Source organism: Myxocyprinus asiaticus, chromosome 8 (genome assembly GCF_019703515.2).
Source record: "Myxocyprinus asiaticus isolate MX2 ecotype Aquarium Trade chromosome 8, UBuf_Myxa_2, whole genome shotgun sequence".
Taxonomy (NCBI): domain Eukaryota; kingdom Metazoa; phylum Chordata; class Actinopteri; order Cypriniformes; family Catostomidae; genus Myxocyprinus; species Myxocyprinus asiaticus.
In genome coordinates, this window is record NC_059351.1 from 36,084,520 (window position 1) to 36,102,016 (window position 17,497).

The following is a 17,497-nucleotide window of genomic DNA, read 5'->3' on the forward strand; positions in this document are numbered from 1 at the left end:
CCAGTCCACTGCCCGGTTGGTTCAGTGCTGGATTTTTGCCAGAGCATTTTGGGGCCGGTGTTACCCCAGCAATGCTTAAAGTGTACATGGCCGCAATAGAGGCTGAATATGCACTGGTGAATCGAGTTTCTGTTGGAAGACATTCTCTTGTCTCTCGTTTTATGTGTGGAGCACGCAGGCTTAGACCTTTTCGTCCCATCCGTGTCCCTTTATGGATTTATCTTTGGTGTTAGAGTTGCTCTTGGCTGCTCCATTCGAGCCTTTAACATCAGTATCTGATAAATTTCTGACTCTTAAAACGGCCCTGTTATTAGAATTGGCATTGTTTAAGAGGGTTGGTAATTTGCATGCCCTGTCGATCATTCCTTTGTGTATGGAAAGGAAAGGGTTATCTAAGTTCGTACTGAGACCTCGTTAGGGCTATTTGCCTAAAGTCATCTCTACGTCCTTTCGCTTGCAAATTGTTCATTTGCAGTCCTTTTCTCCTTCGCCGTTTGAGTCGGAAGAGCATAAAAGGCTACATACTGTATGTTATGCCCAGTGCGGGCTCTGCAGGTTTATGTTGACCGTACTAGCCAATGTTGTAAGTCAGAGCAGTTGTTTGTGTTCTTTGGTGGCCTCAACAAGGGTGTTTCAGTGTCCAAGCAGAGACTTGACTCAAGATGGCGCCGAGTATGGCTGCTGCGTTGTGAGCTCCGACACAACTTGGTAGTGTTTTGTTTGTTTTGTTTACAATTCTTATGTTTTTTGTCTTGGATGTTGTCTGCCAGACAAACACTTTTGGACATTGGTTCAGCAATTACACACCATAAACTGGACTTCAAATTCCTCAATGCCGACCCGCTGTTTACAAACACGCAAGCGGAGCCCTTTGTCTGGACAGCCCGGACACGGAAACGCAGGAGGAAAAGGGGAAACAGAGCCGGCGTTCTCATCAGAGTAAGACGCCACGCAAATCGACCCCCGCTACCCAGTATTCTACTGGCAAATGTTCAGTCTCTGGATAACAAGCTCTGCGAGCTGAAAGCGTGGATCTCTTTCCAACGAGAGGAGGGACTGCTGCATTATCTGCCTTTCGGAAACTTGGATGTCTGCGGAGATTCCAGACTCAGCCACTGAACCTGTGGGATTCTCCGTGCACCGAGCGGACAGAGCGAAATACCTCTCAGGTAAAAGCAGAGGTGGTGGTGTATGTTTTATGATCAACAAATCCTGGTGTGATTAGAGGAACGTACATTCTATCAAGTCTTTCTGCTCTCCTGATCTGGAATTTCTCATGCTTCTGTGTCGAACATTCTGGCTACCAAGGGAATTCACAGCGGTCATTATCACTGCTGTGTACATCCCGCCACAAGCCGACACAGACCGGGCACTCAAGGAACTGTATGGGATTATAAGCAAACAGGAAACCACGCACCCTGAGGCCGCGTTCATTGTGACCGGGGAATTTAATAAAGCCAGTTTCAAATCAGTCGCACCAAAATACCACCAACACATCAGTTTTAACACACGAGGGGACCGGGTTTTGGACAATTGCTACTCTCCCTTCTGGGATGGCTACAAATCCCTCTCCCGCCCACCATTTGGCAAATCGGACCACTCTTCCATTCTGCTTCTGCCTGCTTCCGCCTCTGATGACGACATCAAGCTTTATGCTGATAGCATAATGTGTTTCATCAGAAAGTGCGTAGAGGACGTCGTTCCGACCAGAACAATACGGATCTATCCGAACCAGAAGCCATGGATTAATAGCGATGTTTGCACGGCACTTAATGTGCGGACCTCTGCTTTTAATTCCGGGAATGCGGAGGAGCTTAAACAAGCCGGTTATGCCCTCTGAAAAACAAACAGAACAGCAAAACGCCAGTACAGGAACAAGATTGAAGGACAGTTTAACACTACCAACTCTAGAAGCATGTGGCAGGGAATTAACATCATCACGGACTTTAAAGGGAATAAAAACTCCGCCATGAACACCGCTGCCTCTCTCCCGGATGAGCTAAATACTTTTTATGCTGGTTTTGAGGGAAATAACACCGTTATGGTGTCAGGAGCACAACCTCTCCCTCAACGTCAGTAAGACAAAGGAACTTGTGGTGGACTTCAGAAGGAAAGACAGAGAACACAGTCCCATCACCATCAATGGAGCACCAGTGGAGAGAGTCAGCAGCTTCAAGTGCCTGGGTGTCCACATCACTGAGGAACTCACATGGTCCATCCACACTGAAGTCGTTGTGAAGAAGGCTCATCAGCGCCTCTTCTTCCTGAGACGGTTGAGGAAGTTTGGAATGAACCGCCACATCCTCACACGGTTCTACACCTGCACTGTAGAGAGCATCCTGACTGGCTGCATCTCCGCCTGGTACGGCAATAGCACAGCCCACAACCGCAAAGCATTGCAAAGGGTGGTGCGAACTGCCAGACACATCATTGGAGGTGAGCTTCCCTCCCTCCAGGACATGTATACCAGGTGGTTTGTGAAAAAAGCTCGGAGGATCATCAGAGACTCCCACCCGAGCCATGGGCTGTTCTCACTGCTACCATCAGGCAGGCGTTATCGCAGCATCAGGACCCACACCAGCCAACTTCATGATAGCTCCATCCCCCAAGCAATCAGACTTATGAACTCTTGATCTCCCATGATCAAATACATCAGCACTGCACTTTATTACTCTTACTCTTATATCTCACACCGGACTGTCATAAATTATATTATTATCATATTATATTCTCTCTTAACAACTTACTATCAGCCGACAGCCTGAATGTCAATACAGTACAATACAACCTACTGTACATTCTATATATACTATATATACTTTTTTTATTGAATAATGTGTATCTATATTGTGTGTATCGTATACTGTACAGTGTATGTTATTATTTGTATATTTTGTTGTGTGTAATTATGTGTATATTACACTTTAAATTGTGTTGTGTAAATTTGATGTTTATTGTAAATTGGTATGTGTCTCATCACTGTCACTACTGCTATGTTGATCGGAACCGCACCCAAGAATTTCACACACCATTGCACTTGTGTAAATGGCTGTGTGACAATAAAAGTGATTTGATTTGATTTGATTTTGACTGTCTCATTGGATTGTGGATGCAATTCTACAAGGAGCATGGCATCCTCATGGGCATTGGCTAGAGGTGCGTCCTTGGAAGATATGTGTATGGCGGCAGGATGGTCCTCTCCGCATACTTTTGTTAGATTTTATCATTTGGACAAGAGTTTGTCTCCTGCTTCCCAAGTTCTCTCTGTTGGATCAGGAGTACATTTTTGAGATTTCTATTTCTTTAGTTTGCCTTTGCAAAGCTGTAAGCTTGCCACACAGGCTTAGAGAGTTGACAGCTACTGTTCACATGGCATGATGGTATCTCATCCCAATTGCATCATTACTTTGCGTAGCTGGCTATACTCTCTAGTTGCTGCATAGGCTCTTGCCTATTGCACAAAATCTGGTGAAATGGCGCCAAAGCAGCTGCCTATATGGGTTCCATGACGCGGCTCCCTATGGGCATCGCTTAAGCGGCATCAGCCAATGAATTAGTGTGCTTGTATACAGGCTTCAGACCACGTGACTCACTGACGTACTCCCAATTGCTTCATTACACAACATTTCCTTTCCATCTCAGGGAACCAATGTTACATTCATAACTGAGATGTTTCACAATATCAAATTTTCAGAAGTTGGTTTCCATACCAATGAAATTGCATGATTCTCAATACTAATTTTACTACTAATAATATCACTGTAAAAATGAATACTGACTAATTTGTTAATGAAGTAAACATTGTTTCAAGTTCTCAAGTAATTATTGAAGACGAGTAAAGAGTCAGTAATAAAATAAGAACAAAGCAACAAATTCTGAGCAATATAAAATAGAAAATAATAGAAAATAGAACACAAATAGAAAATAAGAAAACATATAATGTTTACTTGATTAATTTTTTTTTAGGTAGGCCTATCTAACAATAGTATCAAGTATCCAGCTAAACATTAAGAAATAATAATACAAGTAGGTTATGAAATGTTACATAAAACTACCAAAATTACTGGAATACTTTCAGTGTATAATTATTAGATATAATACATCATTACATATAAAGCTACTACAGTTTTCTAGCCAAGAGCAATGAGTGGTTTTATAGGTGTTCTTGTCATGATTGTTTGATTATTATTAACAGCATATGAGACAGCAGCAGGTACAGGTCTTTTACACTACTTAATGCACAATATTTTTAGATTTTTTTGTCCTACTGTTTACATACACTTTAGACATAACTGACTGTGTTTGCATTAATATCTTGCCAAGATGGGAATTTTTAAGTTGAATTATTAAATATAGCTGCAAGCAGCAATGATGGGCCCAAGCACCATGGGTCCTTTTCCACCCGGTGGCTTTCAGAAAACGGTTGGACACATGCATTTGGCATTTGACATTATTCTAAACAATTTTGAAGCAATTCATGTAAACATAAGAAGGCTATTTCAAAGTCTGTTAAAAGTGCCATACTTCCTTCTGCCAGTTGGTGATGCTATGACCGTGAGCCATAATAGCTGTATCAATGTGATCAGCCCCCATTACCAAACATACAGCTGAATTTTCATTAAAATCACACAACGCACACAGAAGATATAATGCTCTTCCTGTTTCCCACTTTCACCATAAATTTATTGCTTCGCCATGATGACACCGTTCAAAATATAAAAAATCGGTTCGCAATTTAACATCTACAATATCTTGGCATTATGTTTCACAAAATTTGTATGAATGAATCCCTTAGGAGGAGTATTTAAAAGTTCAGAGCCTGTGATTTTCAGAAAATCCAAAATGGCCGACTTCCTGTTGTGTGGAGCTAATGACTGTGAGTATTAAAGTTGTTCAACTTGATGAGAACTATATATGTACCTATTTTGGTAACTGTAGGTGGAAATGGGGTGCTACAGAGCCCCCCTTACATGCTCATGTGCAGGGGGGCGCTTTTTTTTTATCAAAACAATTATTTAAATTTAACCCTGAATATTTGTAAACAAAGTTTAAAGTTTGGTTCAACAGAATTATCAGATAAATCTTGATTTAATCTAAATTTAAGATTAATCCTGGTGGGTGCAACCCACCCTTAGTCTACCTTTAATTACTCTTTGAAGACCCTTTGAAGGATTTATAGTTATGTGGCACCCTCTGGTGGACAAACAGTACTGCCTTTTATGCCTATGAAGGCCTTAAATACAGTTGAGAAATTAGGTATTTCTAATGTTACAACCATGCCAAATTGATGAAATTTAGCATGTAACCTCAGAATGTTCTTTTGTGCATGTATACTAAGTTTTAAGTTTAAAATATATGTTCACAATATATGGGTCAATTAGTCAAAGTAGGCCATATCCAAAAACCTATCTGCTAATATCTACTGAATGATTTATCATATCAAAATTCTTTTGATAAATGTTTGTCAGGAATTTTGATTCTAGCCCTTACTGTTGCAGAAATATGAGCCAAAATGTAAAAGTGTTTATTATAGCACCACCTAGGGTCAGATGGGTGTGTGTTTGTGTGCCTGAGTAGAGGGGGGGATTTGGGACCATCCTGCCAAGGTTTGTGTCTCTGACGCTCAGACACGTTTAGGGCAGAAAAAAAAAAAAAGCATATGAAAAAATAAGAAAATCTGTACAAATACAAAAGGGTTCCAGCACCTTCGGTGCTTGGCCCCCTAATAAAAAGAAAATCCTAACAGATACAATAGGGTTCCAGCACTTTCAGTGCTTTGGCCCTAATAATAATCCTTAGAAGAACAATAGGGCCTCCGTACTTTCAGTGCTTTGGCCCTAATAATAATCCTTAGAAGAACAATAGGGTCTCCACACTTTCAGTGCTTGGGCCCTAATAATAATAATAATAAGAAGAAGAAGAAGAAGAAGAAGAATCCTTAGAAGAACAATAGGGTCTCCGCAATTTCAGTGCTTGGACCCTAATTAGTTTATAAGTGTATATTTATAAATGTATGTATTTATGTAAGGTGTATTGCTGCATAGGGCTGGGTATTGATTCAGGTATCCTGGTTCAGTTTGCTTCTGATTCATTTGGGTATATTTCAGTTACCATGTAAATTTTGCTTCCATTTGAAATAAATTCTCTCAGGTAATGCTCTTAATTATTCAATGGACTTTTTAACTTGGTACATAAAATCTTAACTTTACCTTTTTTTATTAGTTTTTCATCATTTGGTCACATTTTAGGTTTTTAAAAAATTTACAAATTGCATATATTAAATGAATACATATTTCTTGAAATTGCATACATATATACACTGCCGGTCAAATTTTTGGAACACTTGACTGAAATGTTTCTCATGATCTTAAAAATATTTTGATCTGAAGATGTATGCTTAAATGTTTGAAATTAATTTTGCTGACAAAAATATAATTGTGCCACCATATTAATTTATTTCATTATAAAACTAAAATTTAATTAAAAAAAAAAAAGGTTTTGAAAATGATGACTTGGACCAAATAATAAAGAAAAGCAGCCAATAAGCGTCCAACATAGATGGGGACTCCTTCAATACTGTTTAAAAAGCATCCCAGGGTGATACTTCAAGAAGTTGGTTGAAAAAATGTCAAGAGTACATGTCTGCAAATTCTAGGCAAAGGGTGACTTCTTTGAAGATGCTAAAATATAACACAGTTTTGATTTATTTTGGATTTTGTTTAGTCACAACATAATTCCCATAGTTCCATTTATGTTATTCCATAGTTTTGATGACTTTAATATTATTCTAAAATGTGAAAAACAATTATAATAAAGAATTAGTAAGTGTTTCAAAACTTTTGACCGGTAGTGTATATAACATGTTTATTGTTTAAATGCATAATTTGTACCATTTACAAGTATTTACATTGATTTGTTAAACACATGCCAAAACTGTACTTTCTTTTTTAAGAATAGCAGCATTTCAGCATGCCTCTGACAGAATGACAGAAGTGTTTTGGATGAGTGCACATTAACTAGAGTGGAGTTGCACCGCTTCTTTAAATTATCTGTACTACTGTATGTGTGATTATAATGAAATGTTTCTTTTTGGTTGATTTTAGCTAAGAACTGACTGTAAAGAACAGAAAGGGTATTACAAATTTTGACGCAAATGACATGGAACGAACTCAAAGCAAACTTTTACTCTCAACACAGTGAAAGGATCTCAGTTATGATGATTACTCAATCATTTGTGAGTAAAATCTAAACATTTACCACCAGTGGCTGATAAAAATTTTTTTTTAGTCACACAGCGCAAAATTTTGTCAGCTATTCAAGTGATTTACTTGTATTGAAGAGGTTAGAGTAAAAGATCGATATTGGGATTTAAGAGTTGATATCGAGATACCCAGCCCTATTTCTGCATTACCAGGAGCATACTCAGAACACATGTGCACAAAGAAAGAAGCTGGCTGTCAGTCAACTAAAATACTGGTGTCGTTTCATCTTTTTGCAATTTAGAATTGACTTGATACCAAATTACTGGTACTTTAGACATCCATAAATTGCATGATTATTTTCTTCAAAACATTTCACACTGATTATAGTGTGAAAGTCCAGGAACAGCTATATGCAAACGTCACAAAACGGGGCCTAATTTTTAATTTTGGAGATTTTATATAGTGCTATACTGAGCGGTACCTTGCATTTCGATCGGATAGCTTGGGAAGACCGTTTGCATCCGTCTGTATTTAGGAGGACGAAGGAGCACCAGAGGGTGCCTGCGAGCCTCCAGCCACGGTCATCCTCCACGTTTGCCCAGTGGGGATGAGGGGAGGGGGAAAGCGACCCTCGGACAGGCGTGTGCGCAATGTGCATTCAAAGTATCGATGATCAATGTGTCCTGCAATTCACATTAGTTCTCACAGCTAGCTGTGTTCTTCATCAATGCACGAGCCGAGTGATCCACTGCTAAGAGTTGTACTCTTTACTGTACATGTTAACTTTGAATCAGGTGCAGCAACAGTGCTCAACACTGTATGGAGAGGATTTGAGAGTGTAAACGTAGGACGCATTCTTGCAAAATGCGCATCCCTAATCATATCATTACTTTTCATAATCCAATCAAATACTCATCGATAAAAGCAAGTCCATTCAAACATTATTTCCCACTGAATATTGTGTTTCACTGTGAAATGCATCATATTTTGTTTGTTAAATGCATTGCTATTGCAATTCTATGTTGTCTTTAATATCAGTCTTTTACACTTGATGTTTTTTCAGTATCACTGGCTGGTCTGTTGGTGCAGTGGTTCTCCGCCTGCATACTGTAACTGCCTTGAAGCTCCATGCAGCACCAGCAATTGATCCTTTTGAAAACATGGCTTTGTGTTACTCAAATTACACTTCTGCTCTCTATTGATCGGAATGCTGGCTGCAGCCTTGTGTGTAGTGTAGTGTTGTTATTAAGCTAATTTATCCTGAGAATCGCCGAGAAGAAAGTTGAATTAAGTGTGCCGAACACTTAAATTACCTTTCCTTTATTCAGTAGCTTATGCATGAATATTTAGTCACAGAAGCCCTCTGCAGGTCTACATATGCCATGTTGCCAATTGTTCATTATGTAGACATAAAACACAGCAGACACATAAATCAAAGTCCTTGTTGACACCTGGCTGTTCTCACAACCTCCGAGGGTCATTAGAGGACATGTTCCACTTTCTTCAGGCTGCTGCCCCTCTTCTTTCCTGTAACTTATGGTATAATGTGAACTTGCACAGCTCATCTTCATTAGACTTCATTCTTAAAATTAATGGGTGCATTCTGCCAGGTGCATCTGCCAAGTTAACATTTCCCACCCAACTGAGGTATGTTTCCGTGGCTTCTCAAGATTCCCTGTTTTTACTGAATGGAAGTTTATTACCCAAAGAATTGGAACTGGTGCCTCACTCAGCCTGCACAACATGAACAGACCTACTTGAAAACAATTTCTTGTCTTAAGTCAGAATGATTTGTCTCACCTTTTTGTCCGGAATTAATTTCATTTCTGCATGTTCTCCCATGATGAGCATTGTCTGTTCCATTGCCTTTTCAAAGTAATAGTAGTTGCCTCCTTTTAACTCTGCACTTAGAGGACATTTCTCATGCCTTTCATGCCATTGCTAATGCAGAATAATTACCTTAAAGAGAGATTTGAATGGCCCTCGCCTTAAAGGTTATGTCTAAAGGTGGTTGTTAAACTGTGCCTGGGTGAAAAACTTGATGATGCTTTGAGTTAGCATCATCTCTTAAACTTGCAGGCCTCTTTCAGTGCTAATAGTCACAAGAGCTGATAATTGCTTGATGAAAGTCTTTAATGTTCTCTTGAAGTTGACTTTTGGCCCATTTATTGCTTCTATCCTTGTCTGTTGTATTTGTATGGCTTTGATGTTGCAGATTTATTGATATAATTCTTTGTTGTTGCCCAAAGTCCAACTCTCAGAAAATACACAAATAAGTTATTTTCCCTCATGTTTTATGCTTGACCATGAAATCATTGAATTGTGTATGACCTAAGAAATGGAGACCATGAATAATAAATAAAAACAATAAAATAACACAATTACAAGGCTGTACCTCATTCTGCCTTTCCATAAAGGGCTGTAACACTACTCTTAAGAGTGGTGAAAGATGTTAGATGTTTCTATCAGTTTAGTTTTTATTGTAGATGGACCCTCTTTGCAATGACTGTCTGCGTGTTTTTCCCACAAATCTTCCTTAAAAGACTGCCATTTGATCTTCAAATAATATTTATTTTGCCCCCTCACAGGTAACATCCAACCCGCTCCACAGAAATGGAAGCCTAAGCGATAATTCTCACAGAGGACTCGTAATAGCATTATGTCATTCAGCCATTCAATTCCGGAATCTCATCCAATCATTATCTAGCCTATGCCTTATAAGGTCCCACAGTTGTGTCTCATTGATCGCATGCCACGTTGCTTCACCCACCGCCACCCCAACACCACCAGTTTAGGTCCCGTCCTGTTGTGGGGGGTAGCTCCTCTACCCTGCCGTCATCACCTACTGGCAGGTTCTGATGGTTCGAGCGAAAATCCTGACGCTGAACCGTAGGACGGGGCTTACACCAAGGGAAACTAATCTATAACTAACTCATGTTATTCATACTATCGAGTTATCTAAGAGAAATAAATATCCAGTTATGCACATTTTGCTCAATTATTGCTCTCAGCTAGTGGCACTGAGTGCAGTTATCTGAAGATAGACATTAACGCAGGTGGACAATGTCCTCTAAGCGGTTGTTTTGACAGATCTGTTGATCTCATACAAAGTTGTTTCTACTCAACCATTACCCATTCATGTCATCTCTGTAAAGCTTTTGAAACCCGATGGTTCCTCTTTTAATCTCACGAAGCACTCCTGTCCATGAGATCTTGAATCTAAAAACATAATAAAGACAAACCATGACAGCCTTATCATACCCCCCCCCCCCCAAAAAAAAGAATCCTGTCATCCTTTCCTCAAATCAGCATGACACCAGCGCTTGATGCAATCCTCTCTGACGAACGTGACAACCACTTTGCAACTGTGTTTGTTTACATGGTTTATTGTTTCTCTTCTTGTCTGTGATGTTATGTGTGTTGTGTTCTCCAAATTTCCAGGCATACTCTTTAAGTGACACCACTGCAAACACACGCAAGTCTCCAGTACATTGAGTGCCTTGTTCAAGACCGCTGCCATATCCCTGACGTCTCATGTCATATGACAAATGATGAGTGACAGATTTCAGAGCTAACATATAATGGGAGCACTCACTTGGGCTTAAACACAGTAACATTTGTGGTTTGTTATGAGACGTTGGACCTCTAATGAGTAACACTGCTCTGTGTGCTTACATTTCGCTTCACTAACTGGTGCAACACATCTCAAGCATACAGTCGGCTTGATGTTCCACCAAACATGAATGCCTTTATTCAATCTAGAGAATCCTCTCCTGAATAAGATGCTTTAGATAAGATACTTTTCTTATTTTCTTTTTGGTAAGTTTTGTGCCCCAAATATGGTTTATAGGAGAACTTTTACATAACATAAGTTCTGCCGCCTGCTGTAGCATTCCTTCAGAAATTTTTGCTCTTTTGCTCAGACTCACAAAGTAAGAAACAGAAATTGTGTTGCACGTGGCTGACAATCAGAGACCCAGTGCAGCGCACCTCCTTAGAACCGCATATCACTGGGAATGACAATGGAGGTAGATTTTGCAGAGAAGCCTCATTTGGCTGCTCTTTTGTGAGCCTTGAGATTCCAATCACTGACATTCAAAAATGAGACTGGCACAGCTGTCTCTTTGTGGTGACATGTCCCTCTGTGTGTCGCGGTTTGATAGACAGCTCCCTTGCTCAGTTGTCTCCAGGTCTGCAGAGAGTTGCCCAGCGCCATAAGTCAAACTAGGAAACTGTACCTACTTTTTAGAGTGTTGAATTATACAGCAAGCCCATGCTGAACATCAAGGCAATGTTGTGTTTTTAATAATTAATTTTTATTTTCTCAAAATAAAACAAAACAAAACAAAACAAAATGCACTCTCTCTTTTATAATTTCTACCAGCTCTTACTGACATTTCAAAGCAGCAGGACTGCGTTCACAGTATATCGCAGATCTGCTCTGTGAGAAGGAGCCTATTACCAGAGGAGCTGTAATGCACAGAAGACTCAAATTATTTCCTGTGCATTTGTTTATGTAACAAATTACCTCAGATTTGCACGTTTGTGAAGCTCGAGGCACCCACACAAACAAGTGGTTGCCCTGAAGTCCACCAGCCATCTCATCTCCAACCTTTGTTGGGGGGAGGGGGAGAGTTTCGCACAGGGCGCCATACAAGCTAGAACTGCTACAGAGCTCTCTTATGGATGACTCCCCCAGTAGCTATATTAATATAGATGCAGAACCTTTCTTGCACAGGGTTTAGAAATGTAATTATGACTCAGGCTGTGACATTTTTGTCATTTTGCCTATGAGTGGCTGATAGCATAATGAACAAGCTAAGATTATCTTGAGGCTTTTCACCAAATCTGCGAGCCCAGTGAAAACAGTGTACATTTATCATATTATATAAACTCGAATATGTTGGAAAATGTTGAGCAGCGTCTACTCTGTATTTTGAGTTATATTGTTGAGTATCTTGTTTATAATTTAATAACAGTAATACAGATTTCTTGATTGGACTGCATATGATGGTGTTAACCTCATCTGGAACCTTATGAAAGGATTTAAACCTTATATAAAAAGATTTGTGGGATTATCTGGTCATGGATTTTTTTATGAACAAATACACTTCCTGCACTAAAACGACATGCCTGGACAATGACACAAAGTGAATATTTCATATCCCTTAAACATTAACCCTAGAAAGATCCAAGATTATTTCTAATAGACGTTTTAAAGGAATAGTTCACCCAAAAATGATGTGTATGACTGTCTTTCTTCAGCAGAACACAAATGAAGATTTTTAGAAGAAGATAGAGCTCTGTCAGGTCCTTATAATGCAAGTAAATGGGTGCCAGCACTTTGACGGTCCAAAAGTCACATTTAGGCGGCATAAAAGTAATCCACACGACTCCAGTCGATCAATGAATGTCTTCTGAAGCAGATTTATATGTTTATGTAAGAAACAAGTCAATAATTAAAACGTATTTAACTTTAAATCGGTGCTTCCGTCCAGGGCTCTGATGCTGTTTGAAATGGCCGAACTCTCGTGCGACATTCGTTCTTTTGTTGTAAATAAGTGCCACTTCCAAATTCTCGCGTGAACTCGCCGACACGCTTACGTCACACGACAGCTACGTGATGCGTCAACTGCTGGCAGGAAGTGCTTTTTAAAAGTTAATAACATTTTAATTATCGATTTATTTTGTACACAAATGTATCAATTTGCTTTCAGAAGACATTCATTGAGTCATGTGGATTACTTTTATGCTGCCTAAATATTACTTTTGGACCACCAAAGTGCTGGCAGCCATTTTCTTGCATTATATGGACCTGACAGAGTTCATGTCTTCTTCTAAAAATCTTTATTTGTGTTCTGCTGAAGAAAGACAGTCATACACATCTGGGATGGCATCAGGGTAAGTGAATAATGAGATAATTTTCGAGTGAACTTTTCCTTTAGTAACCTCCAAACTTTATGTTTTTTTTTTTTATTTATTTTTTTTTTTTTTTATAGAAGATATAAAACTGTACTGTACGGTTGAGATGTCCATTTATGGTAAATCTTGCTTTAAATGGGCATTACTATTTCTGGGTCTTTCTTTGTATAATAAACAGCTTTTGACTTTATTAGTAGGTCTTGGATGCATTTAATAATTTAGCAGGCTCCCCATGAAATTAAATCTATCTTAAAAAATTGCTATAGGTACCTTCATATATTGGTGTGTGGCATTCATTAGATGTGCATGCAACTAACATTAATTACAACTGTTATATATCAATTTGTGATTTTTTTCTTCCCATAAACAGTGTTTTTCAACAGTTCAGTAATGGCAATTCTCGGAAAGATTAAGCATGTTGATGTGTGTATGACATTTATAGGGAAACTTGCTACTGCTAGAAATTAAACAAACATACAGAGTTAAGGATGTGGAGGAATAAAACACGTGCATTTACGCACAATCTTTCGCTAACTAGGATTTATAAAGGGAAATTTTGGGCTGGTTCTGACGCACGTTTGGTTTTATAAATCTGAAAACTTTTGTGCGTACTCAAAATTTTACTTTTACGCACACTTTAAGGATGAAATCCATGCCAAGTTTCATATCTGAGGCCCCAGATCTCAACAGTCTGTCCAACACTGAGTTATTCCTTCCTGTTAAATATATATATGTGTGTGTGTGTGTGTGTGTGTGTTTTTGTTTGTATTTTGTATTTTGTATTTATTTTTTTTTCTCATATTTCTAAGGTTAAACCTCTATCTCATAAGGCAGGAGTGCTCATTACGTCGATCGCAATCAACTGGTCGATCGCAAGACAACCAAGGTTATAATAGGTTTAAATTTTACATTTTGTTTTTATTTCTGTTTCGTTTTAAATGTTTCGCTCCAATTTAGTTTCTTTTTCATTTTGTTTGTTAGTTGTTTGTTAGTTTTCGTTTAGTTTTAGTTTTAGTTTTTAAACATTTTATAATTTAGTTTTTGTTTAGCTTTTCATTACATTTAGTTTTTAATTTAGTTTTAGTTTTTATATCAAGTGATACATATAGAATGGGGAAAACAGGTATTTGTGCAACGTGGGTTGTATAGCTGGACACCCAAATGCACAGTTTGTAAATAATACTTATAATATTAAAAATATTCATTTTAATAAGACCAACTGAATTTCATTACTGATATTACAGTAGAAGAGAATTAAACACATAATTAAAAAAATGCTTTAAAAGAATGCTTCTTTTTTATTGAACTTTAACCACAAAGTCCTCTTTAGTGCATTTGACATGAGAAAGTAAGTCTTGTTGCAACTCTGAAAACTAAACATCAAACAAAGCTCTATACCAATTCCAAATGAAATGTAAAACAAATCACTGATTGACAGAATGAGTGAAAAGACTGTGTGTGCGCGTGTGGGCGGGTTTGGGTGGTTATGAGGAAATTTTTTTAGGTCACAAACTGGTAATTACAAGGGTATTATGCTATAAATGTGGTTTATGAGGACATTTCTAGTGTCCCCATAATTCAAATCTCTTAAAAAACATACTAAACGATGTTTTATTGAAAATGTAAAAATGCAGAAGGTTTTTTGTGAGGGTTAGGTTTAGGGGATATAATCTATAGTTTGTACAGTATAAAAATCATTATGTCTATGGAGAGTCATAATGATAGTTGCACCAACGTGTGTGTGTGTGTGTGTGTGTGAAATAAGAAAGTCTGAATAAATTACTGGATATTATATTGTTTCTGTTCTCTTTGTTTTAACATCATTGGCAACACAACAAACAGTCATTCCAATAAAGGTTCAGATGTGTCATAATTGAAGTCCTAGACAAGGCTAGCGCATTTTCTATAGAGTGACCAGATTTTGAAAGTCTCAAACTGGAATACCTGATGGTTCATGATACATGCATATACACCGATCAGCCACAACATTAAAACCACCTGCCTAATATTGTGTAGGTCCCCCTCATGCTGCCAAAACAGCACCAACCCGCATCTCAGAATAGCATTCTAACATGCTATTCTTCTCACCACAATTGTACAGAGCGGTTATCTGAGTTACCGTAGACTTTGTCAGTTCGATCCAGTCTGGCCATTCTCTGTTGACCTTTCTCATCATTAAGGCATTTCCGTCCACAGAACTGCCGCTCACTGGATGTTTTTTTTTTTTTTTTTTTTTTTTTGGCACCATTCGGAGTAAATTCTAGAGACTGTTGTGTGTGAAACACCCGTACCCATGAATATGATCTGCAATCTCTTATTTACCACTGTGGCCATGGGAAAGTGAGCATTTACAGTGACAGCAAAACATTACCATTTTCCATTTTCACGTATTGTGCAAAGAAATAGATCGGCTTCTTTCAGCTTGCTGAACATACATTTTAATTTGGGCATTTCAAATTTGAATTGGATGATGACAGAGAGCAGCAGAGAGCACCAAGCACATGAGTCGTTGTCATGGTAACCAGATTGCTGCAAAACTAGAATGAAAGTATCGTCAAATCATCGTGCAATGCAATACAATATCTTCCCTTCCCTGCAATTGATACCAAACATGACACCAAGTTTCAGCTGAAACTGGGACATTATTACATTTTTAGAGAAATGACGGGACACCGGGACATACCTCGTAAATCCAGAACTGACTTCTGGACACCCTAGTTTTCTACCTGCTTTGCTTCTCTCCATGATGTACTGTAGTGATTCCCTCCCGCTCTGTATTTGCTAATGTAATGAGAGCAATAGGCCATCTGCTAGTGCTATCGCTGCCTAGTGTCATCTTCATGTTAAGGTGATAGCGGGTTTAAAAGTTAAAAACCTATTGCAACAAAAACGAAAACAAAATATTTTAAATATTTTAGTTTATTTTTTTTCAGAGCCATGAAAATGTATTTTAGTTTAATTTAAGTTTTTCCAATTATGTTGATTTTTATTTTGATTTCATTTTTTTTTTATTTATTTTTTTTTTTACATTTAGTTTTCGTTTTAGTTTATGATAATAACCTTGAAGACAACCACTGGTCAATCTCGCTAACAGGTCATATGGCAAAGGGAGTAGAGAGAGAAACTACTCAATTAACGAAATTCTTAAAGATACCTTTTTATTTCCTCATTTTGGCTCATTAAAGTAATTTTAAGAGAAGACTCATTAAAATTGATCAGAAAAGCTCTTCCTGATTGGTTACGATTATGATTACAGGTAGGGCTATATTTTCTCTGACCAATCAGGTAGCACTTTCCTGATAAATATTATTGAATCGTCCAATCAGGATCTTCTTGAATGTAAGTGTGTAACGTTGCTGCTGCTGGCACTGTCAATAACTAAGACGATGACAAAGAAGTAAAGAACCCAAGTGCAAATTTATTCCAACAGTGTATCCAAAACCTTAACTACAATCATAAATAAACATAAACTTGACTTTAACTTGACTTGACATAAACTTGAAAACACAACCAAAGTTGCATTCAACAATACCTGACCATGGAAAACATGAGGGTTAAATACATGACATGGGAGAACACATGACAAAGATAACCAATAAACACAAAGAACTCTAAACAAGATAACAAGACAATCAACCAATGAAAACAAGTCACTTGAACATGGAGGGAAATATGAAATCACATGACAAGGGAACCACATGACATGAAACAGGAACTAGAAATGTCAAAAAAAGACATGAAAAACATGAACCAACAAAATACACGGCAAAGTGACTGCCATCCTGCTTTTCGGAAACGCACACTGTCTGACAGACAGCTTCTTTTTGTGTGCGTGTTGTGAAAGCGCTCACATAATGCAGATACGTGGCTGTGGGATGGTCAGATACATTTCAAAATGCCTGTCTTATCGAGGTATTGATAGAAACATAGTCAGTTATGTCTGAAGTAAGCATAAACATCGGGACAATTTTTTATTTTTATTTGTATCGATATTATGATCTTTGCATTAGGACTTGCAGTGTAAATGCAGCCTGATAGACCTGCCACTGTCTATGTCATTAATATTAACAACAATAACAAGATAAGAACACAACAAGAAAAACATTCATTGCTCTTGGCTGGATAACTTTAACAGCTTTAAAATAAAATATGAATGCATTATAATTATCGGTCGACCGATATATCGCTGAGGCCGATAAATCGGCCTATATTCAGAATTTTTAATTAAAAAAAATGCATAAAAACGATGCATAAAAATGATGCATATTGTAACCAAATTGTGAGAGCTAACAGTAAACCAGCAGTTCCAATCTGATTAGCTGTTACTACACAACTTCCGGAAGTGGGTGGTGCAATAGTCTGCATGGAAACAA

At 38.1% G+C, this 17,497-nt stretch overlaps 1 protein-coding gene and 1 pseudogene across 3 annotated transcripts in view; one reads left to right on the plus strand and one right to left on the minus strand.

The window, feature by feature from the left end:
• The window catches only part of LOC127445467 (polypeptide N-acetylgalactosaminyltransferase-like 6), a 433,776-nt gene that overhangs the window by 51,103 nt on the left and 365,176 nt on the right, over window positions 1-17,497 (plus strand). The gene's annotated exons all lie outside the window — the stretch shown is intronic.
• On the minus strand, window positions 7,828-7,962 carry LOC127445596 (uncharacterized; annotated as a pseudogene).